Source organism: Daphnia carinata, unplaced genomic scaffold (genome assembly GCF_022539665.2).
Source record: "Daphnia carinata strain CSIRO-1 unplaced genomic scaffold, CSIRO_AGI_Dcar_HiC_V3 NW_026453025.1, whole genome shotgun sequence".
Classification (NCBI taxonomy): Eukaryota; Metazoa; Arthropoda; class Branchiopoda; order Diplostraca; family Daphniidae; genus Daphnia; species Daphnia carinata.
In genome coordinates, this window is record NW_026712506.1 from 14562 (window position 1) to 39895 (window position 25334).

At 41.0% G+C, this 25334-nt stretch overlaps 3 non-coding genes across 3 annotated transcripts; 1 reads left to right on the forward strand and 2 right to left on the reverse strand.

Annotated features, from left to right (window-relative positions):
* Nucleotides 1-4776: 4776 nt before the first annotated feature.
* Nucleotides 4777-4859, reverse strand: Trnal-uaa (transfer RNA leucine (anticodon UAA)). Its single transcript has one exon. It is a non-coding gene; the product is annotated as a tRNA-Leu (tRNA).
* A 12622-nt stretch (nt 4860-17481) lies between these two features.
* Nucleotides 17482-17553, forward strand: Trnac-gca (transfer RNA cysteine (anticodon GCA)). Its single transcript has one exon. It is a non-coding gene; the product is annotated as a tRNA-Cys (tRNA).
* A 1678-nt stretch (nt 17554-19231) lies between these two features.
* Nucleotides 19232-19314, reverse strand: Trnal-uaa (transfer RNA leucine (anticodon UAA)). Its single transcript has one exon. It is a non-coding gene; the product is annotated as a tRNA-Leu (tRNA).
* Nucleotides 19315-25334: the final 6020 nt, after the last annotated feature.

A 25334-nucleotide genomic window follows, 5' to 3' on the forward strand; every position in this document is an offset into this window, starting at 1 on the left:
CAGTAGATTATGTTACGAAATGGGCAGAAACTAGAGCGCTTCCGACTGCCGACGCCAAAGAAGTGGCCGATTTCCTGGTAAAAAGTGTGTTGTTACGTCATGGCGCCCCGCGCCAGCTAACTACGGATAGAGGCCGCTGTTTCATCGCAGAACTCACCCAACATGTGGTGAAGGCCATGGAGACTAACCACCGTATGACAACGGCCTATCGTCCGCAAGCGAACGGCTTGGTGGAACGGCTGAATCACACGCTGTCTGACATGCTTTCAATGTATGTCAGCTCAGATCATCGGGACTGGGATGAGTCACTACCCTACGTGACGTTCGCGTACAATACCAGCCGTCAAGAGACCACCGGAAAGACGCCATTTTACTTGGTGTATGGGAGAGAAGCCGTTCTCCCCATCGACGCTATGGTGGGCGCGGATCCCAACCCTGCGTCGCCAAAGGACAGGGATCCGACGGAATGGGCAATCGAACGCCTCCAACAGGCCCGATTGTTAGTACAGGAGCGCGCAGCCCTTATACACCGTGACCAAAAGGAACAATATGACAAAAGAAGGAGAGAAGCACCCACTTACCTGCCTGGAGACGAAGTTCTGGTGTACAAACCTATTCGAAAGGTAGGAAGGTCGGAAAAACTTTTGCATCGATGGTATGGTCCATATAAAGTGGTACGCCAGACCACCCCAAGCAACTACGAAATACGCCTAGGCCGCTCGCCCAAAACAGAGATAGTACATGTCGAGCGTATGAAATCATTCATTGATGTCGTTGGAACTCCGCCATCGCTCCCCAAGCCGGACAGCAAGGATGTATCCCCGGAAACGTCACAATCTAACTTACACGAGGCGTCGCCAACTGCCGCCCCAGAAGGGTCAGCGACCCCGGAAACTGACGATGGTCAACGGAATCAGGAAAGTGATGCATGCGTGGGGACCCCGCCTGCAGAGGAGACGGTACCGGAACCAGGAATACCAACAGCAACCCCGGATGGGACTGGTTTAAGACGATCGGCTCGAGGAAGGATACCGAGGAAGCAATTCATACTAGCACTACCATTTTTCCTTTTGTTTTTGACACTAAACGCACCGTTGAAAATATCGGCAAAAGAGATCGTGGCCTACCAAGGAGTAATCTTCAAACCCGAAAAAGATGTAGCCTTCTCAGACTCAGAATGGATAGTTGTCTCCGACTTCACCTTCGACACTCTAGAAAAAGTCATTAAACAATTACAGTTTATATTAGAAGTGCGAATGGGTACATTGATTTACCGGAACGACGCCTTGGAAGACAAATTCAAAGAACGTTTTCGGCGGCAGCTGAATGTTCGCACACAGGTAGAAATAGCAAAACTGCGTGAAAGCCATCTACGACTTAATGAGTTGAAGGAGGCCGTTGGAATAAATGATCCAAGAAGGAAGAGAGCGATAGCTGATGGCGGAGGAAAGATCCTAAACTGGCTGTTTGGAGTAGCCACGCAGGAAGACCTAGAACATGTGAACGAGAGAATAAACAAATTATCCACAGAAACCACGTCAATTGTGCACGCCATGGAGGTTCACGCATCTCTAATTAATGAAACCTTGTGGGAAACTCAGGCTGCAGCAAAAGCCATCGGAGAGTTACGGGTCGCCTTTAACCACGTCGAAGCCGAAGCATGGAAGGTCAGCCAACAAGTTGGAAGTTTTCAGCAAGAGATGGAGCGGCAAGCGTCAGCCACCGAGAAAATCGATAATGTCTTTCGACACGTTCAGAAATCCCTCGCTTGGATAGACGAATCGGTGACCAATTTCGCCGTTGGACTAGCGACAATGGCGACAGAAAGGCTACCAGCTACGCTTTTTCCGCCTAAGCAAGTAGAGTTAGTGTTAAAAGAAGTGAAAAACACCTTGCCAACGGGTTGGACGCTGAGTCCTTCAATCCAAATGGGTGATGTTTGGAAATTCTATAAAGAAGCCACAGTTTTAGTAGCCGCGGTAGATGACTTTTTAAGGATCTTTATTCACTTACCTGTGTTTGAATTTCCATTTAGCTTTACGCTTTACGAAGTGGTTAGTCTGCCGCGCCCGGTGAATGATGCGACACAAGGTGCCCAATTTCATCCTTTACCACCGTATCTGGCTGTGGCAACCGACCAGCAAACATTTGTGGAACTATCAGCAAAGGACGCGTCTCGTTGCTTAACATCGCCCACGGCAATTTGTCCAATAAGTAGAGCCATCAACAAAAAACACCGCGAGCCGGGATGTGCCATGGCCCTATTTTTAAAAGATGAAGAATTAAGTCATAAGAATTGTGCAACCAAATTGTCAAAATGGGATGGACAACAGACGGCGTATTTGGGAAACCGTCGCTGGGGTTTTTCTGCCGTCAAGGATACTACAATTACGATATCCTGTCCAAGTAATCGACGAACGTCAAATACGATAATCAAACGAGAGTCGTTCGACATATTCGAAGTGCCCATGTCCTGTTCGGCATATACAGATGACTGGATCTTCCAAGCCAGCCTCAAGAAAAATATCCGCCATTCTTCAAGCAATAGAACGCTCCCTTCTTTAGCCGAATTAGAGGAAGAAGGACAAGTGTGGCAAGAGGACAAGGCACCTGATATCACAAACCTACGGCCTCGTTATATCACGGACTGGAACAATGGCACGTTGTTATCTCGCCGCACGATGACGCAAGCACGGATTTCCCTGATGGCACAACACTTACGCTCATTGGAAGAAGAGGAGCAAGAGAGAAAAGGCGTTGATCATCTAGGGACAATTCGTTACCCCTACGAATGGGTCGCCGTACTGCTGGCTGTATGTACCGGCCTATCATTATTCGCGTTCTTCTCTCGCCGCTATGCCCTTTTCACGCTCGGAAATCTATCCAACCGAGTGGCTGAATTGGAACGCCGCCTTGCGACACATGAAGCGTTGATAGAGGAGGAAGTGTAATTCTACCTGCATTGGAGTAATTTTATGTGTGTTTGTAGTCCCACAGTAGTCTGATTTTTTTTTTTACTTACTCTTTTTGGTGTTCACATTACTTTGTAGTAATTGATGGTTCCTTTCACTCCATTTATTTGTTAAACTCACACAAACATCGGCACTAGAACGGCACTTTAGAAAAGCAGCGGGCACGGTGTCTTGTACGATCGAGAGTTAAGAACAGACTGAATAGCGTGGGTGGAAAAGGACGCTAACTCGCCCACGCCATCTCTTGGCTGGCCGATGAGTATTTGTACCGCGAGCGCTAGATGGCGCGGCAGCTGCCCAAACTTTTGTTCGTAGAAAATGCTTTTATTTACTTTATCCCCTTTTATAAGTAAAGTCCATGTCGTGTAATCCTTCTCTTCCCCGTAATCTGAAAAAAAAAAAAAAAAAAAAAAAAAAAAAAATTACATTTCAGAATTCGACACAAACGCGATCGGGACGAGTCGCGACTTAAGGAGGGCGATGTTACGTTGGCAATATCCGATTCGCCACTGCAGTAGCGACAACAGCGCTAGGACGGAAATCCCGCCCCAATTATGGCCGTCCATTGGAGCACCACCCTCGTCGCCGGAAATAAAAAGGGCGATATTGCACTTCTGTGTGGCTTTTTGATTAATTGGTTAGGGCAATTAGTTTGCAGTTGTGTTATTAATCCTTTTGGTGAAATACACATTATCTTTTAATCTGAAGCACGACGTCTCTATCTTGGTACAAGATCCGTCCGTGACAATATTGTTGGTGAAAAGTCCCAGGAAACGGGATTCAAAGGCTTTTGTAAGACATGAGTTCCAAAACAAAAATTGGTTCAAACATGATGTTAAGTATATTATTCAAACAATAAAATGGTATTTCATTTTAGGTTTCAGCAGGGCATTCAGAAGGGCTGTTACTTCGGCGACGACTGTTCTTAAGACTCGACGGTGACTAGCCGATTCCCTATGCCAAATTTCATGGTACAGGATTGCAGGATTTTCTTCGCACTCTCCCAAATGCGGTCTATGTGGGTGAGAAAAATGTCATTCGATTTTGTAACAAACAACCTGTATTTTTCCGTATAGTTTGGTCATTTCCTACAAGGCCTGGCGAAGTTTTTGCCGGCTGTGACCAAGTTGGTCCCATTATCGGTTGGTCTTTGGTAAAACAGAGAAGCAAAGGAGAAATTCTTGCATCCTGAATCCGTCGAGAAGTATGGCGTACCTTTCGCGATACTCAGTCCCGACTGTATGTGGTAATCTCTATACCATAGTGTATACAGTAACCTTAGTGTGCAGGTAACATATCGCTGAAACTATGAGTTCTATTTCAAACTATTTCAATATTTGGGGATGAACCTGCCAATTCAGTTGGTATTTTATTAGACACCAGGAACGACCCGTTAGCGGTGGAACGGACCACCTTAAGGATTTTTTGCCGCACAGTCATATGCAATAAAGGTGGGATAAAAAAACCATTGAAGATCAAACTATTTTCAGGTTCAGGATTTCATTAGACTAATAACGTAATGAATGTGTATGGCACAAGGGGCTATTTAAAAAATAACAAATGCAATTAAATAATTTGCGGTAACTCAAGCATGCACCTTCAACCATACTTGGTGGACATCTTGCAGCAAGTATTTTGCATATCCAGCCTGCAATCCGATAAGATAGATTCGTACAATGAATAGTACATATTCCTGGAACCCAGCTGACTTCCAATCGCCCTCCCAGCTCACTCCGAAGAATGAACCGACTGCGAAAGAAAATAATTTTGCTATCATTTTCTATTTTCTTGACTGTGTCTTTGTTACCAAGTGTGAGGATCGAACTCACGACCCCGTTCGGGGACCAGAACTTAAGTCTGGCGCCTTAACCACTCGGCCAACCTGGTGGTATATAACACTATTTCACTTAATTGGAGTCCCATCTTAAAATTCCAATCGTCCAATGAAACACTAAAAAAACGAACAGACTACAATAGAAGAGAAGATTGCTGTTGTTGCTGACTCTCGTGCAAAGTGGCAACAGAGAGAGATGAAAGGATGATGGATGAGGATGAATGAAATGATGGAGATATAAAAAAGGAATGCTTTATTGCTGGACTAGGAAATGAACATAAGTACAGCACGCTTGATTTAAAGAAAGAAAACGGAGGGGACAAAACTGAGTCTGAATTTGGACAAGGCTGGACAAACTGTATGGCAAAACGAGACAAATAACTTAAGCTACCGTCTGGGTTTGACAAAAGGAGACGGGGACAAAATGACTGTCTGGGTCGGCTAACAAAGTAATACTACCCCTTTCCATAGAAAGGAGTAAAGAGCTCAACGAAAATGGGAACTCAAATACTACGTAGGCCCGTGCCCCCTACAGCCCTGCCCGCGAGGGCAGCACCGTAGGTGACAGCTGTCATTTACCATTCTCGTGACTACAAACTAGTGGTTACCAGGCGTGTTGAACGAACTCACGTCTCTACAAAGACCAGAACTTAAGTCTGGCGCCATAGCCACTCGGCCAACCTGGTACACTAAAATATCAGTAACAGTAGACGTAATAGCTACTACAAAGAAATTTTCCTTCTTTCCAGTTGTACACAACCGTTAAACAATACATTTAAGATCAACGTGTGAAAATCCAACTTACGTATCTATGAAGAAACGAAAACTTAAGTCTGGTGCCTTAACATCTATACTAATCAATTAATATATCTTTAGCAATCAAATAATTGTGTAAAGTATTATCAGCACATGGTTGCGACAGATTTTAATAACAGAAATCGAATTTACCAGGATATAGATGCAATTTAGCGTTACTCATCTATTGTAGCAAACTTATGGTTACCAGGTATGAGGATCGAACTTACGTCCGTATACAGAGACAGAAAAAGTCTGGCGCCTTAAAAACACGGTGAACCTTGTGTTCACTAATACTATTTTACTTAATTGGAATCCTAGCTTAGAATTCCAATTGCCCACTGAGACATACAAAAAAATGAACAGACTAAGGTAGAACAGAAGATTGCTGTCATTTGCTATTTTCATGATTGTTTCTTACCTTTTTCAGATTGATTTATTCCTAAATCTACCAGGAAATAAAATTCATTTAACGATTTTTGGACGTGGCATGGTTCTATCTTCAGCCAATATAATCCTTGTGGTTAACGATGTTTCCTAGCTTATGGCCCCACCTCCAATGAATGGGCAGCGCAGTTAAAACGTTTTTTGAAAAAGTTTACCAACGGAAATCATTTGTCTTATAGAGCATGGTAAGTAACACAGCGCGAATGAATTAACACAAATAGTGTTTACTATGAGAATTTAGCGTTATATTATGATTATTCACATTATATTTTTACCAGCGAATGTCGGACGGATTCGTTCATCTAAAGATAAAAAACTAAGGGTAGCTATCATGTCCTGAAAGATCTGAAAACTTTCTCCACCTTACCGCTCAGTTTATTTTCTACGCAAACAACAGAAAACAAAAAGAAAAAAACTAATAAAATCAAAAACAAAAAAAAAATAATAAATGCGTATCAGTATAATTATATAGGGTAAAAGAGCGAATTGGGACAGCGTTTGGGTTAACACTCTTTCTTATGGGGAATGTGTGTAAAGCCGATCTGCTAATTTCGGACAAAAACCATTGGACATTTATGTTAATCTGATCAGTCTTATTTTTCAAAACTAATTTATTCGTTCGATTGAGTTTTGAATCGAATAGCTTAAGACACCGAAGAAGGTGCAATAAAAAATATAGCAAAATGTATGTTTCAATAACCAAAACAATGAGCTGTCAAAACGAAACATCAATTTTTCAGGTTTGGTAACTTGTGATCGAAACTCACCCCAAAAACATAAGGTATTGATTTTTAAGATCGTATTAAACACTTCGCTCTTTAAGTAGCCAACAGACCATAGGTTCGGTAAAAAACAAAAAAATAAATGTGATTGAAATTTTCGAGAAACCCGCATTAGGGACAGTAGACTAATTACAAAAAGACATGTTATGCTTATCAAATGCATTTTGTTAACCATTTTATTATTGATTACCATCCTAAAGGGTAATGGTTCTATGCTGTCAAGGAACTATTTTTAAATGTTTTTATCCTCATTTTTCCCTTTTTGGTGAGGTATTTCTAAATCACTACTGCAATATCAACAATATTAGGAACAATAGATTCAGTTAAGTTTTCTCTACATGGCTATTGAATATTTTTATGAAAATCATGTGAAAATATGCATCTAATCGGTGATTGCAGTTTTTTATTTTTTAAATAAGCTCCCGTGATGCTAATTTAGGACAGCATTCTACATACTAATGCACACTTTATGCTTTTAATTATTTTTCTTTCACCATAGCATAATCGTAAGATGTTGAATTGACAACCAAAAGGCTAACGGTTCTATACCCTATGGGTACTATACATATACTTCAATTTCCTTATTTTTGAATTTTTTCTTATTTGATGAGATATTTTGAAATCACTAAGAACACCTTAAACTAAAGCAATATCATCAATACTGGTATCAATAGATTGGTTTAAGTTACCTCTACATGGCTGTTGAATATTGTCGCGAGGGGGAAATTGTGACGTGTTTGTCATTTCTGAAAAGACTTGACAACCAACGATCAAATTGCGCACAATGCAGCTTCTCCTGAAAAGATGCTGCAACACGCAGATAATTTGATAAAAGATAGTTATCCCTAGAATTTATGTAACCCTAGAAATGGGGCGTATATTCTTCACGAGGGTATAAAAGCCCCTACATTTTTAGCTCTAAGATCAGTTCCTCTGAGTTCTGAGTTTTTCAAAGTTCTCTTCAAGTTCTCTTACAGTTCTCTTCTCATTCAAAGTAAAGTAAAGTGTAATTATTCCTCATTTCTGCTATGTCTTGTATTTCTTTTTAAAATTCAATACAATTCATTGAAAAAGTAAAGCCCAGTGTGACAATTGGTGGAGATGCAGCTCGTTACCCGTTATTAACGAATTAGTGTTGCTTTAAAGAATAGTCGATGCAGAAGAAGAATAGCTCACGTTTACCTAGTTGCCCCCGGGATCCAAGTAGACGATTGCACCCGCTTCATGACTTGCCCACCGCACTGTCTGGTAACGAGTTCACAGCAACTAACGAGGCACAAAATTCTGAAATTTCTACGTCAAGAGAAGATTTAGCGACGTCATCTACAGAGACGACTCGCCAGAGAGGGTTTGAAAATCTCGCAAGAGAGTTAGAATCAAGTTCTGACTCTGAAGAAGATTTAATAGAACCCACGCACCCGGTTGTTCCTACGATAGGACAACACATTTTTGGATCTCCAAGACAATTGCAAGAAACAGTCATGGCGGCTGTAAGAAAATTCATAAGTCCACCTATTTTTCGAGGTAGCCCAACGGAAGACGCTCGTCAATTGTTAGAGCGCTACGAGACTATCTCTACCCACAATGGTTGGGGTGACGCGGACAAACGTAATAATTTTTGCATGTACTTGGATGATGCTGCAAGAAAGTGGTTCTTGTGTGCAAGAGTGCCAAACGACTGGCAAGATGTGGCAGCACAGCCGGCTGCCGGAGAAAACCAAGCAAGACCTGCAGTTCCCGGTCTACGTTCGGTATTTTTGAAAGAATTTCAGCCCAATTCTTATGGTCTTTTCCAAGAAACTAGACTAAGAAGTAGAACTCAAGGAGTGGCTGAACCAACCACCAGATACTACTACGAAATTCTTAATCTATGCAGACTGGTCGACCCCAACATGTCGGAAGTCCACCGACTAGAGCATCTGTTTAGAGGCCTTCGACCAGCACTTTTTAGAAAAATCTATCCTCAGAAGCCACAAACGTGTGAAGAAATCTTAGAACTGGCAAAAGTCTATACGGAGACATCGATGATGTCAGAAGCCAGAAGATGGAAGGAAACCCGTGGCGGAACCACAAAAGTCGTTTGAACAAGTTCCAAACCTTTCGGTGGTCTATCCGGATCAACAAGCGGATCTTTTAAAAACAATGCGTGAAGTCATTCAAGAAACTTGTGAAAAATTGTTTAAGCAAGGTAGTCAAGAGCAGGCGAAACCAAAAGGGCCGTTCAGACCCAAAGGACGCACAGCAAGTGGTAAGCCACAGGGCTTTTACTGTAAAAAAGCAGGGCACATTGCCCTGCTGAATCTGCGCAGTATAGAGGCCCAGCAAAGGACGCTGGAGCAGGCACAACTTCAAAAGAAAATCCATCTGTAAACTCAGTGGTTCAAGAGTCGGTGATGCCAGAAAAAAACGAGGGTGGTTCAGAAGACTATATTCTAAATTTAAACCCTGCAAGATTGATTAAAGAAAAAGTGAAGTGCGGTAAAGAAACTGCAATGGTGTTGATTGATACAGGAGCTGCTGTTACAGTGATTTCCCCTGAATTGTTGAAAAAGACCGGATTCGTGGAAAAGCCCCGCAATGGCCCGAAGGTTCGTCTTGTAAACGGCCATACTCTGTCCCCACAGAGTACAGCTGACATTGTAGTAACCCACAAAGGGCAAAACTATCAAAGGAAACGCGATAGTCATGCCAATGTCAGGTTTTGAACTACTACTGGGAAATGATTTCCTACAGCAATTTCGAGCAATCCACATAGACTACGAATCACAAGAATTGTCGTTTACGACAGGGAAGTCACCACTTACAGAAATTTCGCTTATTCAAGAAGAAGAAATCAAGGATAGCCGGCTGGTCACAAGAGATCGTCAAGAGATACCAGCCTACTCAATCAAGCAAATTTCAACAACAGTTTCCAGCAAGATGGAAGGTTCCTGCATTGTGACACCCTCAGAGTCATTGCTAGCGACAAGTAGCCTATCAACTGGTCATGCACTAGTACAAAAAGATTTAGAAAAAATCCCTGCTGCTAATTTGTCACCGAAAACAATCTGGCTAGAAAAAGGAGTGACCTTAGGGACGTTAGAAGAACACCCTGAGGCAAAAGAGGTAGAAACAAGCCAAGCAGTCTTAGCAATGGACACCTCATTCGAGGAACAAGATTTGAATCAAGATGAAAAGCAATTGTTAGAACACCTAGAAGAAAGAATTGGAACGGGTCTAACAAAGGAAGAGAAAGCAGAAACGCAAAGAATTCTCAAAGAATTTATCCATTGCTTTGCTCTAAATGAAGATGATTTGGGATACTGTGCAGTAGTCAAAGAAACATGACATCAATACTGGAACAGCTTCCCCAATTCATCAACTCCCTTACAAAAGTGCTTGGAAGGAAAGAGCTGTAATTCAAAATCAAGTAGAAGGAATGTTACGTCGAGGAGTAATTGAACCGTCTGACAGTCCTTGGTCTTCCCCAGTGGTTCTGGTGAAGAAGAAAGACGGCACTTGGCGTTTCTGTGTGGATTATCGCAAGCTCAATGCGGCAACAGTTAAAGATTCCTACCCCATACCACGCATAGCCGATACACTAAGTCGGTTAGAAGGGGCTACATTTTTTTCAAGCATGGATTTGCAAGCTGGATACCATCAAGTTCCAGTGGTTAGCAGTGATAGACCGAAGACAGCCTTTATCACTGCAGATGGATTGTATCAGTTTCGCACTATTCCGTTTGGTCTAACTAATGCCCCAGGCACTTTTCAGAGAGCCATGGACATTATTTTGGCTGGACTTCGCTGGACAACATGCCTGGTATACCTGGATGACGTCATAATTTACTCAGCAACATTCCAACAACACTTGGAACGCCTCCGCTTAGTGCTGAGTTGCCTTGTGAAAGCTGGTTTGAAACTAAAGTGGTCAAAATGCTCATTCTTGGAGCACACTCTAAAAGTGTTGGGACATCTGATTTCAAAAGACGGTGTAGCACCAGATCCTGAAAAGCTCGAAGCAGTCTCGAACTTCCCATCACCAAGTGAAGGCCATTCTACAGCAAACAAAGTGAAACGAGTACAAAGTTTTTTGGGCCTATGTTCGTACTATCGACGTCACATCCAAGGTTTCACTTCAATCGCTCGCCCACTCACGTCACTCACGAAGAAAGAAATTCCGTTTGTGTTGGGAGAAGATCAGGCTAACAGTTTCAATGCCCTGAAAAAAGAGCTCACCTCATCTCCAGTTTTGGCCCATCCCAACTACGACTTGCCGATGGAAATTTTCCCTGACGCCTGCGGATACGGGATTGGAGGTGTACTGGCCCAGCGCATAGAAGAAGCGGAATGTCCCATTGCATACGCCAGCCGTTTACTAACTAAATCGGAAGTGAACTATTCGATAACTGAAAAAGAGTGTCTTGCATTTGTGTGGTGTCTCTCCAAGTTCAGATGTTTTGTGTGGGGCTGCAAAGTGAATTCGTCACGGATCATCAAGCTCTATGTTAGTTGATGAGCAAAAAAGACCTAGCAGGTCGTTTAGCACGTTGGAGCTTATCGCTACAAGAATACGATATCACGATTGTATATCGCAGTGGAAAAACACATGACAACGCAGATTGTCTTTCAAGAAATCCATTACCAAAAACGGAGGAGCAAGAAGACGACCGCTGTGTCGTCATAGGGGCACTAACTGATGACTCAACACTCTCCGAAGAAGAAAATGAGTCCCTAGCAGACAAGCAAAAAGTCTGCAGTAATTGGAATCAGCTAATTCAAAAAATCCAAAGTAGAAAAGCAAAAGTGAAAAATTTCGTGATGAATAACGGAAAACTCTACAAAGAAACTATAAAGAATGGAAAAAGTTACAGAAGATTGTGCGTACCTGTTGACTATCGTGAAAGAATCCTATACGCCTACCATAACGACATCGTCTCCGGTCACCTTGGAATCAGTCGCACTCAACAAAAAATTTGTGATCGTTACTACTGGCCGAAAATGACACTGGACATAGTTCGTCATGTGCAGACTTGCGTACACTGTCAGAGCTGAAAAGGAGTTCCAGATAAGCCTCCAGGACTTCTACAATGCATCAAAGTGGAAAGACCGTTTCAAAGAGTAGGAATGGATCTTCTAGGGCCATTTCCACTCTCCACAAAAGGAAACAGGATGATTATAGTGGCAGTGGACTACCTAACCAAATGGGTAGAGTTAAAAGCTATGCCCACTGGAAAGGCAGATGACGTTGCAGAGTTCTTCGTCCAACAAATCTTTCTACGCCATGGGGCTCCAGAACAAATCATCACGGATCGGGGAAAGTGCTTCATCGCTAATCTAACTCAAGCAGTCGTCAAGAAACTCCTGACTAACCACAAGACGACTTCCAGTTATCACCCCCAGGCAAATGGAGCAGTGGAAAGGATGAACCATACATTGGCAGCAATGCTCTCAATGTACGTCAGCAGTAATCAACGAGATTGGGATGAGACACTGCAGTATGTTTGCTTTGCATACAACACAGCTAGACAAGAGTCTACTGGATACTCACCATTCTTCCTCCTCTACGGACGTGAACCCAGACTTCCTATCGACTTGGAATGGGAAGCAGATCCAAACCCGTTGCTGGAGGAAGAGGAAGCAACAATGGGATACGCAGATCGCCTAATAACTGACTTATCAGCAGCTAGAGAAAAAGTGAAAATTAGAATGCAGCGTGTACAGCAAATGCAAAAAGAAACTTACGATGCACGCCGGAATTGTCATTCAAGGAAGGAGATTTAGTGTTGGTCTACAAGCCTGTGCGTCAAGTGGGAAAATCAGAAAAACTTCTTCATCGTTGGCTAGGACCATTCAAAGTGTTAAGACAAACCACACCAGTGAACTATGAAGTGATATCGGCAACTGGCCGAGGTAAAACGGATATCGTCCACGTGGTGCGTATGAAGTCATTCTATGAAGCTGTATCAAGCCCTAGTATCACTGAAGAAGCCACAGAAAAAGAAGATGAAAATCAGCAAAAAGAGGGGACACAAGAAATACCGGCTTTAAGTGATCCACAACCTCCAAGGCTGATCCAGAAGAAACCCTAGTTGAGCAGAGCAGTGAATCACCAGACATCGAGGAAAACGACGTGGTCACGCCCACTCCGGAAGTAATCACGCCAACTTCAACTGGAAGACCCACTCGTAGCAGAAGACCTCCAGCCAGATATCTAACTCTATTAGTGCCGTTCCTAATTTTTCTGATTGGGCCGCTGTCAAGCAACTCACTCATCCTGAGAGAAAACGCTATCTTCAAGCAACAAAGCGATGTCGCGTTCAGTGAATCATCGTGGACCATCGTAACAGATCTTGACTTGGGAGTAGCTGATACAGCAACTGCATACCTAAAGCAAAAGATACTTCAACAACAGGAAGTGGCAGAAAAATGGAAGAATACAGGTTTACGATCACAGCAGATAGCAGCCAGAAAAATCACCAGCAGAACGCAGACAATCCTGAAAGAAATGGAAATTGTAGCAGACCGATTGGCAAACATCAAAAAGCTTTAAATCCTAACCAAAGAAACCGTCGAAGTCTTGTTGACGGTGGAGGATCAATCCTGAAATGGCTGTTTGTAGTATCTACACAAAATGATTTAGAAGAATTAAACAGTCAAATACAACTTGTTTCTCGAGATCAAAGAGAAGTAATCCACATCATTGATAAACAAGCAACAATAGTGAACGAATCACTTTGGGAGTCCAGAACAAACGCAAAACTCATCAGAGAGCTGCAAGGCCAGTATTCTATACTAAACAATGCCATAACACACCTCATGGAGACGGAGGGGAACATAGGACGACTAATACTAAATCACTTCGAGTATTACGTCCACCTGGACGAAACACTTGAAGCCATGAATCAAATCTTGCTGTGGCTACAACAATTTGCCGATAGTCTCGATGTCGGTTTCAGTCTGTTAGCCAACGGGCATTTGGCGCCACAAATTGTCTCTCCAGCAAGATTTAATAAAGTTATTAGAACGATAAACGAGCAATTACCAAGAGGATGGTTTATTTCCAGCGATGAGCTTTGGGTCGCCTACCGAGAATCAACGATAACCGTGGCGGCAATGGAAAACTCGTTTCGTCTCTTCATACATGTTCCTATCTTCGATCACGCTCAGCAGTACAAGCTCTTCGAAATTATCAACCTCCCGGCAGCTACAGACAATGGAACGCATGGTGTCTTGTTTGGAAATCTACCAGAATACCTTGCTGTATCTGCTGATCTCGAAACGTATCTAGAATTGTCCAAAGAAGGTGTTAAAGATTGCAGCAAAATAGGAAGACCACTGTGTAAATTCCATACCGGCATCAGCAAGAGAACAGCCCGAAAGTCCTGCGCAATGGCTGTCTTTTTAAACGATTCGGCACGAATCAACACACAATGTAAAAAGAAGTTCACAGACTGGCGTGGACCTGAAGTAGTTTACATGGAATCCAATCAATGGGTCTACTCAGCCACAAAATCGCACGAGATTATATTCTCGTGTCCAGCAGGCGGAGAGCAGCCACCTTTGAGAACAACAACGTTACCAGCTGTAGGAATGTTCGAAATACCTTTGGGATGCACCGCTCGAACAGAAGAATGGGTATTCCCAGCCAGCATGGAAGAAAGCGTAACGGCGCCAAAACTACAAACAGTTGTTCTACCATCAGTAAAAATCTTTGCACAAGATGTCCAAGAAGCTGATGGCAAAAAGCACACTTTCGTCGAGCTTCCGAGAGAAAATAGTTCGTCTGTAGACATCATTAGTCAGCTGCTCCATCGCAACGCACAAGCAACGTTGTCATCCGAAATGACTGGAGAACAAATCCATAACTTAATCGTGGAAAAAGAAAAACAAAAAGAGTTTTACCTTAATCGTTATCCTTACGAGTTAGTGGCTTTCAACATCCTCTTAGTGTGCGGAATAGTGTTCCTAGTGATTAAATACTACACACTTCATAAGCGTCTTTTGCTTGCGTCTCGTTGCTCATGAGAGGTGCGACAACGCTCCACCCGGAGACAGCGGGAGAGATGTAATAGAAACTGAAAATCTTTAGAATGAAAAATTATTAGTGATGTTAGTGAAAAAGAACAACTGCTGTGTGAAAGAAGTGAAAAAGTGTATTGAAGTCGGAAGCAGAAAATGTACAAATTACTCTTCACGATCGTTGAAAAAATCTAAAAGATAAGAAAGGCCGCGAGTAAGGGCTTGTAGTAACGTTAACGTGTCGTAATCTTCAGCTTCCTGTTCCTCAGCCTGAGCGTTTAAAACGTCAAGCCGAACAAGCCGAGCATCTTCCCTGGCTTGCATCTCTGCTTGTGTGACTTCTCTGTAGAAGTCAGAGCGGCGAGAGGTAGGATGATAAATATCCTGGTCGGACTGAAACCACCACAGGAGACGTGTATGAAAATGCATAAAATAATCTCTATATCCGGCATAACCAGGATATGTGCTAAAAAAGAGGAAAAGAACATTAGTGTAGAACTAAAAAACCAAGTAAAGAAGACTACTTACCTGTAATAGAAGTCATCCACCCAAGGCGCACTGATGGAGATTGAATAATCTAAACGCGCACCGGAATGATGTGCTCGCGCCAAAATCTCTAAAAAGTGGGCTCGATCCGCTTGTGTCAAACGACTAAAACGGCTTCTACCAGTAGAAAAAGTTTCCTCAACAAAACACACCAACGCATATTCAATACGACGCAGATTTTCAAGAACAGACTGAAGAGTAAACATTTTCGTATCTAAGCAAGAAATGAACTAAAAGAAAAAGGCAGCAGTTGAATTTCTTATGCATCATAACGTTGTTTATCTTTTTTTTTTGAATTGCTAATTTAATCGTCTTCCTTACGCTAGTATTGCTTCCATAGTTCTAGCAAATTCCTTTTTGATAAAAGCACATTGACCACGCTTCATCGTATGGCTGACTGCTACTGTAGTTACCCCTTTAGCTCTCTAAAGCGACCGCGCTTTATCGTATGTTTGATTTCTACTGTAGTAGCTCTTTTACCTCTCTAAAGCGACCGCGCTTTATCGTACGTTTGTCTTTTACTATAGTTGTTCCTCTACTTCTCTAAAGCGACCTTGCGCTATCGTACGCTTTCTCATTACTATAGTTATTCATTCCCTACTAGCTTTTGATGTTTTTTGAAAATCACGGGTTTTTTCCCCAATATTTGATTATGCCCTTGATTTCCTTTTAATGAATGTTAGTACAGTCGGGTCGCCTGTCTTGAAGAAGGGGGACCTGTCGCGAGGGGAAAATAGTGACGTGGTTGTCATTTCTGAAAAGACGTAACAACCAACGATCAAATTACGCACAATGCAACTTCTCCTGAAAAGATATAGAGATGGGGCGTATATTGTTCACGAGGGTATAAAAGCCCCTACATTTTTAGCTCTAAGATCAGTTCCTCAGAGTTCTGATAGTTCTTCAAAGTTCTCTTCAAGTTCTCTTACAGTTCTCTTCTCATTCAAAGTAAAGTAAAGTGTAGTTATTCCTCATTTCTGCTATGTCTTGTATTTCTTATTAAAATTCAATACAATTCATTGAAAAAGTAAAGCCCAGTGTGACAATATTTTATGAAAATCACGTGAAAATATTTATCTAATGGGAGATTGTAATTCTTATTTTTTCTACACAAGCTTCCGTGACGCTAATTTGGGACAGCAAACTACATACAACAAGACATGTTATGCTTTTTAACAATATTTTCTCAACCATGGCATAGTTGTAGGACGTACGATTGCCACCGTAAACGATAATGGTTCTATACTGTCAAGGCGCTATTTTCAAGTTTCGTTTTCCTCACTCCCTCATTTTTCCCTTTTTTGTGAGATATTTGTAAATCATTATAGATACCTTACACTACTACATTATCAATAATATTAGGATCAATAGATTCGTTTAAGTTTTCTCTACATGGCTATTGAATGTTTTATGAAAATCATACGAAAATATGCATCTATTCCGTAATTGCAGCTATTTAAGCTGACCATCGCAATGCTGCCTGTCGAATCCTCATCAAATAACGAAATTTGTTACTTATTTTTAATTTTGTAACAGTAATTTTTTTTTCTGACCATTGTTGTGTAATAGGGGTATAGCTCAGTGGTAGAGCATTCGATTGCAGATCGAAATGTCCCCAGTTCAAACATGGGTGCCCACTTGAAACATAAGAGACATTGGTATCATTTCATTGATTGAGATTTGAAAGGGCATGCAATTATTCCGAGATATTTGTATATAAATTAGTTAAATAATCATCCTAAGCGAAGTCAATTGAAAATGCGCACGCTGAAGGAGAATTATTTACTTTAAATGAGAAACGATTTCCTTGTTTAAAAAGAAATTCAATTACTGTCGTGTGGATGTTGTTTATTTTAATTTACAAGACTTAGCATCAAATCAGATTAACTTGCCACTTTGGAACAAATACTCTCTATTCTAATACTGTATACTAAAGCGAAAGAGAAAGATGACTGAATAATTAAAGCGTACAGGAAACTCCAATGCCATAAAAGATAAGTTAACCTGACCATCGCAATGGTACCTGTCGGATATTCATCAAATAAAGAAACATTCTATTTTCTAACAGGAATCTATTTTTTCTGACTGTTCATTGTTTCATTATGGGGGTATAGCTCAGTGGTAGAGCATACGACTGCAGATCGTAGGGTCCCCAGTTCAAACCTCGGTGCCCCCTTGAAACTTAAGAGGCATTGGTATCATTTATTAGATTGAGTTTAGAAAGGGCATGCAATTATTTCGAGATATTTGGATATAAATTAGTTAAATAATCATCCTAAGCTAAATCAATTGAAAATGCGCACACTGAAGGAGAAAGACGATTTCCTTGTTTAATAAGATATTCGATTACTGTCGTATCCATGTAGTTTGTTTTAATTTACATGACCAAGCATCAAATCAGATTAACTTTCCATCTTATAACAAAACTCTTTATTGTAATCTAGGAAATGTCATCCAATCATGCAGAAGATGGCTTCATACTACCAGCCAACGACCTCACTCCCACGTAGCCCTGTCTTAGTTGTGTATCCAGAAAAAGGCAGAGATCCCCTTCTCGTGTCGGTAGGACAAGAGCCTATGAAGTCGGACAACAAATTCATTCAGACGTATGTGGCCCTATGCACGTACAGACAAGAAGTGGTTTGCGTTTCTTTAAAATTTTCAGTGATGAATTCAGTGGATGGATTCAGTATCGCGATTTTTTTCGAAAATTCGGTACCACGATACCGATACTTCTTCAAAGTATCGCTTCCCATCCTAGTTGAAGGTTAAATATTTGTTGCATCGGAAACTAAATATATTGTTGGTGAAAAGTCCCAGGAAACGGGATTCGAAGGCTTTTGTAAGAGATGAGTTCCAAAACAAAGATTGGTTCAAACATGATGTTAAGTATATTATTCAAACAATAAAATGGTATTTCATTTTAGGTTTCAGCAGGGCATTCAGAAGGGCTGTTACTTCGGCGACGACTGTTCTTAAGACTCGACGGTGACTAGCCGATTCCCTATGCCAAATTTCATGGTACAGGATTGCAGGATTTTCTTCGCACTCTCCCAAATGCGGTCTATGTGGGTGAGAAAAATGTCATTCGATTTTGTAACAAACAACCTGTATTTTTCCGTATAGTTTGGTCATTTCCTACAAGGCCTGGCGAAGTTTTTGCCGGCTGTGACCAAGTTGGTCCCATTATCGGTTGGTCTTTGGTAAAACAGAGAAGCAAAGGAGAAATTCTTGCATCCTGAATCCGTCGAGAAGTATGGCGTACCTTTCGCGATACTCAGTCCCGACTGTATGTGGTAATCTCTATATCATAGTGTATACAGTAACCTTAGTGTGCAGGTAACATATCGCTGAAACTATGAGTTCTATTTCAAACTATTTCAATATTTGGGGATGAACCTGCCAATTCAGTTGGTATTTTATTAGACACCAGGAACGACCCGTTAGCGGTGGAACGGACCACCTTAAGGATTTTTTGCCGCACAGTCATATGCAATAAAGGTGGGATAAAAAAACCATTGAAGATCAAACTATTTTCAGGTTCAGGATTTCATTAGACTAATAACGTAATGAATGTGTATGGCACAAGGGGCTATTTAAAAAATAACAAATGCAATTAAATAATTTGCGGTAACTCAAGCATGCACCTTCAACCATACTTGGTGGACATCTTGCAGCAAGTATTTTGCATATCCAGCCTGCAATCCGATAAGATAGATTCGTACAATGAATAGTACATATTCCTGGAACCCAGCTGACTTCCAATCGCCCTCCCAGCTCACTCCGAAGAATGAACCGACTGCGAAAGAAAATAATTTTGCTATCATTTTCTATTTTCTTGACTGTGTCTTTGTTACCAAGTGTGATGATCGAACTCACGTCTCTATACAGAGACCAGAACTTAAGTCTGGCGCCTTAACCACTCGGCCAACCTGGTGGTATATAACACTATTTCACTTAATTGGAGTCCCATCTTAAAATTCCAATCGTCCAATGAAACACTAAAAAAAACGAACAGACTACGATAGAAGAGAAGTTTGCTGTTGTTGCTGACTCTCGTGCAAAGTAGCAACAGAGAGAGATGAAAGGATGATGGATGAGGATGAATGAAATGACGGAGATATAAAAAAGGAATGCTTTATTGCTGGACTAGGAAATGAACATAAATACCGCACGCTTGATTTAAAGAAAGAAAACGGAGGGGACAAAACTCAGTCTGAATTTGGACAAGGCTGGACAAACTGTCTGGCAAAACGAGACAAATAACTTAGACTACCGTCTGGGTTTGACAAAAGGAGACGGAGACAAAATGACTGTCTGGGTCGGCTAACAAAGTAATACTACCCCTTTCCATAGAAAAGGGTAAAGAGCTCAACTAAAATGGGCACTCAAATACTACGTAGGCCCGTGCCCCCTACAGCCCTGCCCGCGAGGGCAGCACCGTAGGTGACAGCTGTCATTTACCATTCTCGTGACTACAAACTAGTGGTTACCAGGCGTGTTGAACGAACTCACGGCTCTATACAAAGACCAGAACTTAAGTCTGGCGCCATAACCACTCGGCCAACCTGGTACACTAAAATATCAGTAACAGTAGCAGTAATAGCTGCTACAAAGAAATTTTCCTTCTTTCCAGTTGTATACAACCGTTAAACAATACATTTAAGATCAACGTGTGAAAATCCAACTTACGTATCTATAAAGAAACGAAAACTTAAGTCTGGTGCCTTAACATCTAGACTAATCAATTAATATATCTTTAGCAATCAAATAATTGTGTAAAGTATTATCAGCACATGGTTGCGACAGATTTTTATAACAGAAATGGAATTTACCAGGATATAGATGCAATTTAGCGTTACTCGTCTATTGTAGCAAACTTATGGTTACCAGGTATGAGGATCGAACTTACGTCCGTATACAGAGACAGAAATTAAGTCTGGCGCCATAACAACACGGTGAACCTTGTGTTCACTAATACTATTTTACTTAATTGGAATCCTAGCTTAGAATTCCAATTGCCCACTGAGACACACAAAAAAATGAACAGACTAAGGTAGAACAGAAGATTGCTGTCATTTGCTATTTTCATGATTGTTTCTTACCTTTTTCAAATTGATTTATTCCTAAATCTACCAGGAAATAAAATTCATTTAACGATTTTTGGACGTGGCATGGTTCTATCTTCAGCCAATATAATCCTTGTGGTTAACGATGTTTCCTAGCTTATGGTCCCACCTCCAATGAATGGGTTGCGCAGTTAAAACGTTATTTGAAAAAGTTTACCAACGGAAATCATTTGTCTTATAGAGCATGGTAAGAAACACAGCGCGAATGAATTAATCAAAGAGTGTTCACTATGAGAATTTAGCGTTATATTATGATTACTCACATTATATTTTTACCAGCGAATGTCGGACGGATTCGTTCATCTAAAGATAAAAAACTAAGGGTAGCTATCATGTCCTGAAAGATCTGAAAACTTTCTCCACCTTACCGCTCAGCTTATTTTCTAGGCAAACAACAGAAAACAAAAAGAAAAAAACTAATAAAACCAAAAATCAAAAAAAAAATAATAAATGCGTATCAGTATAATTATATAGGGTAAAAGAGCGAATTGGGACAGCGTTTGGGTTAACACTCTTTCTTATGGAGAATGTGTGTAAAGCCGATCTGCTAATTTCGGACAAAAACCATTGGACATTTATGTTAATCTGATCAGTCTTATTTTTCAAAACTAATTTATTCGTTCGATTGAGTTTTGAATCGAATAGCTTAAGACACCGAAGAAGGTGCAATAAAAAATATAGCAAAATGTATGTTTCAATAACCAAAACAATGAACTGTCAAAACGAAACATCAATTTTTCAGGTTTGGTAACTTGTGATCGAAACTCACCCCAAAAACATAAAGTATTGATTTTTAAGATCGTATTAAACACTTCGCTCTTTAAGTAGCCAACAGACCATAGGTTCGGTAAAAAACAAAAAAATAAATGTGATTGAAATTTTCGAGAAACCCGCATTAGGGACAGTAGACTAATTACAAAAAGACATGTTATGCTTATCAAATGAATTTTGTTAACCATTTTATTATTGATTACCATCCTAAAGGGTAATGGTTCTATGCTGTCAAGGAACTATTTTAAAATGCTTTTATCCTCATTTTTCCCTTTTTGGTGAGGTATTTCTAAATCACTACTACAATATCAACAATATTAGGAACAATAGATTCAGTTAAGTTTTCTCTACATGGCTATTGAATATTTTTATGAAAATCATGTGAAAATATGCATCTAATCGGTGATTGCAGTTTTTTATTTTTTAAATAAGCTCCCGTGATGCTAATTTAGGACAGCATTCTACATACTGAAATGCACACTTTATGCTTTTAATTATTTTTCTTTCACCATAGCATAATCGTAAGATGTTGATTTGACAACCAAAAGGCTAACGGTTCTATACCGTATGGGTACTATACATATACTTCAATTTCCTTATTTTTGAATTTTTTCTTATTTGATGAGATATTTTGAAATCACTAAGAACACCTTAAAATAAAGCAATATCATCAATACTGGTATCAATAGATTGGTTTAAGTTACCTCTACATGGCTGTTGAATATTTTATGAAAATCACGTGAAAATATTTATCTAATGGGGATTGTAATTCTTTTTTTTTCTACACAAGCTTCCGTGACGCAAATTTGGGACAGCAAACTACATACAACAAGACATATTATGCTTTTTAACAATATTTTCTCAACCATGGCATAGTTGTAAGACGTACGATTGCCACCGTAAACGATTATGGTTCTATACTGTCAAGGCGCTATTTTCAAGTTTCGTTTTCCTCATTCCCTCATTTTTCCCTTTTTTATGAGATATTTGTAAATCATTATAGATACCTTACACTACTACATTATCAATAATATTAAGATCAATAGATTCGTTTAAGTTTTCTCTACATGGCTATTGAATGTTTTATGAAAATCATACGAAAATATGCATCTAGTCCGTAATTGCAAATTTTTATGTTTTTTACATAAGGTCTCAAGACGCCAATTTGGGACAGCAGACTACATACTATATGACATATTAGGCTTTTCAACTTTGTGTCGTTCGAGATGGCATACTCGAAAGAAATTGGATTGCCAAGCTATAGGAGAATGGTTCCATACTGTCTGGGCACTATAATTTCTTTTTCCAAATTTTTGAACTATCCCCTTTTTTATGAGATATTTTTAAATCGCTAAAGATACCTTAAACTAAAACAATATAAAAAATATTAGGACCAACAGATTCTTTGAAGTTTTCTCTATATGGCCGTTGAATATTTTGTGGAAATCATGTGACAATATTTATCTAATGGGGGATAGCAATTCTTATATTTCTTTACATTAGCTCCCATGACGCTAATTTGGGACAGCACGCCACGTACTAAATATTAAGTACTAAGTATTATATTTGATTGCTTCAATATGTAAGCGGTGGTATAGTCGTAGGACTTTGGATTGTCAACCCGAAGATTAATGGTTCAACTCAAATTGTAGAATATGAACAGATTGCTTTGCCTAACTGTTTCATTTTGTGAGATACTCTTACATATTCCATGACACAGAATGACAGACTTGTGTAAGCTTCCTCTACATGGATGTTGCATAACTTCCATGTATGCAATATTCATGCTAAGCGACAATATTCATGTAATCGGTAATGGCGAATTGTATCATTCATAAAAATTACGATGGCAGTGGCTCTGTCGTAAGATGTTGGAATGGGAACCAAAGGATTGAATAATTGATTCTTAATGCGGCAAATATTTATTATTTTCCATTATTGGTTTTTTAATCACACTTTGTGTGATATTATGGAATCGCAATGAATGTTTGTAGGAAAACCTCAGAAAAATAATAATATGAATTATAAAGAAACAGGCCTTATGGATCCACGAATCGCAAACACTACATTGGTTGCAATCATCCTTTGTACCTGTGCTTTTACATAGCATTCAGAGAACACGTAGCCACTTTGTTCAGTATCTTCGCCAAAGGCAAAAGAATCCTCTAATCGTGCCTCTAATCGTGCTCGAGACCTCGATGAGCGTCGTGATCCTTCAATAAAGACCTTGCCTGTTGTCTTTTTGTCCTTTTTTCCTTTTGCCTTCGGACTGTAAAACAGAAAAAATAATTATGAGCAATTAGGGAATTTAAGACATTAAACTGAACAAGTGCTATGATCATACAATGAAAACACACCATCTTTTGTCAAAGTGACATGAGAAGTAATTGCCTTAGATTGTAAGGACTCTCAATAAACTTTAAGCTCAATAATGTAAGGACCCCCATAAACGTTAAGTTCAATAAGTAGTTAGATGATGTGATTTATCGCTCTTTGTTGCTGCTACCCCCTCTGCCTTTCCCCATTGACTATTTTGTTTCTTGTTTCGTTTTCAAATTACCCTTTTGACGCATAATGGGGGGTCATCGACAGGGCATAAATCAGCTGACCTCGTTTCTCACGTAACACTCTGGTTCCGTTTCGATGACCCCACGCAACTTAGCGTTCCCACGCTGAGTTGGCGTCATCAAGCTAAAGCGTGGTATAAAAACCCTCGCCGGAGCTGTGCTTAAGGGTCAGTTCTAGCTTAGCCTCTCAACCGCATAGTTGTGTAGCCAAGTCTTTGTTTTACTTTGTGTAACTCCGAACTGTTGAAGATCCAATACACTAGTAACGAAGTGCCAATTTCCGTGTTTTCCACGTCGCTGCTACAAGTCCTCAGCCGAGACGCCGCTCACCGCCCCTTCCAACGCCACCTTCCACATCTAGCACCATGACTTCCGCGTAAGTACCCTCAACGCCTCTTATTCTTCTTAGCTTTCCTGATTAGTGTTCTTTTCATATCCGGGCAGCCGACGTGACTGGCTGCCGGATCCTAACCACCCTAACTATGCACCAAGTGACCAAATATTCAAGTGACCAGAATATTAGAGTTTAAGTTACTAACCTGACCATTGTCAGTATTGAGTGTTATTTGTGTGCTTTAATCCCCCAGTCGCGTCAGACGTGACTGGGACGCGATTATTGCATCTGGTGGCAGCGAAGTCGAACCGTGACCTCGCCGCTCGAGAACCGACGTGCCCGCTACCAACGAGCTGTCCTTCTGGAGCGTGTTGCCAACGTTACACATTGCACGTGACTTAAATGACGAAACGTGCTGTGGGTATCATACGCTATGCGTGAATGAACGAACAGGTCGTCAAATTTTAATAACCATCCCTCCCCATGCCCCCACTGCCGAAATCCAACAACACGCACCTGCGACGCATTGCGTAAGACCATTAAGCTACGGGCGACTCTCGGACCTCACGCCTACTACCGAAACTCCGTTTACTCCCGGACCTCACGCTGACTCCCGAAACTCACGCTGGCACCAGGACTCACGCTGACTTCCGAAACTCACGCTAACTCACGGAGACTCCCGAAGCCACATCTACTCACGCAGACTCATTCGACTCCCGCCGACTCCCGAAGCCACATTTACTCACGCAGACTCACTGTGACTCCCGCCGACTCCCGAAGCCACATCTACTCACGCAGACTCATTCGACTCCCGCCGACTCCCGAAGCCAAATCTACTCACGGAAACTCCCGAACTTTTACATTTACTCACGCAGACTCACGGCGACTCCCCGCCGACTCCCGCCGACTCCTGAAGCCACATCTACTCACGCAGACTCACGAATCCACATTTACTCACGCGCACTACCGAAGACTCACGGCGACGCCCGCCGACTCCCGGAAAGAAAATCTCGACTGCAATGGGAATCTAACTGCCCGCCTACAACATCCGTAAAGAAAATGTCAAAAGGAGGGTCGAACTTCGAGAAAAGGATTCCGCTCTTCAAACGCTGGGGAAAGTCCCTCCGTCAAACCTTCCCTTCCTTTAGGAGAGGAA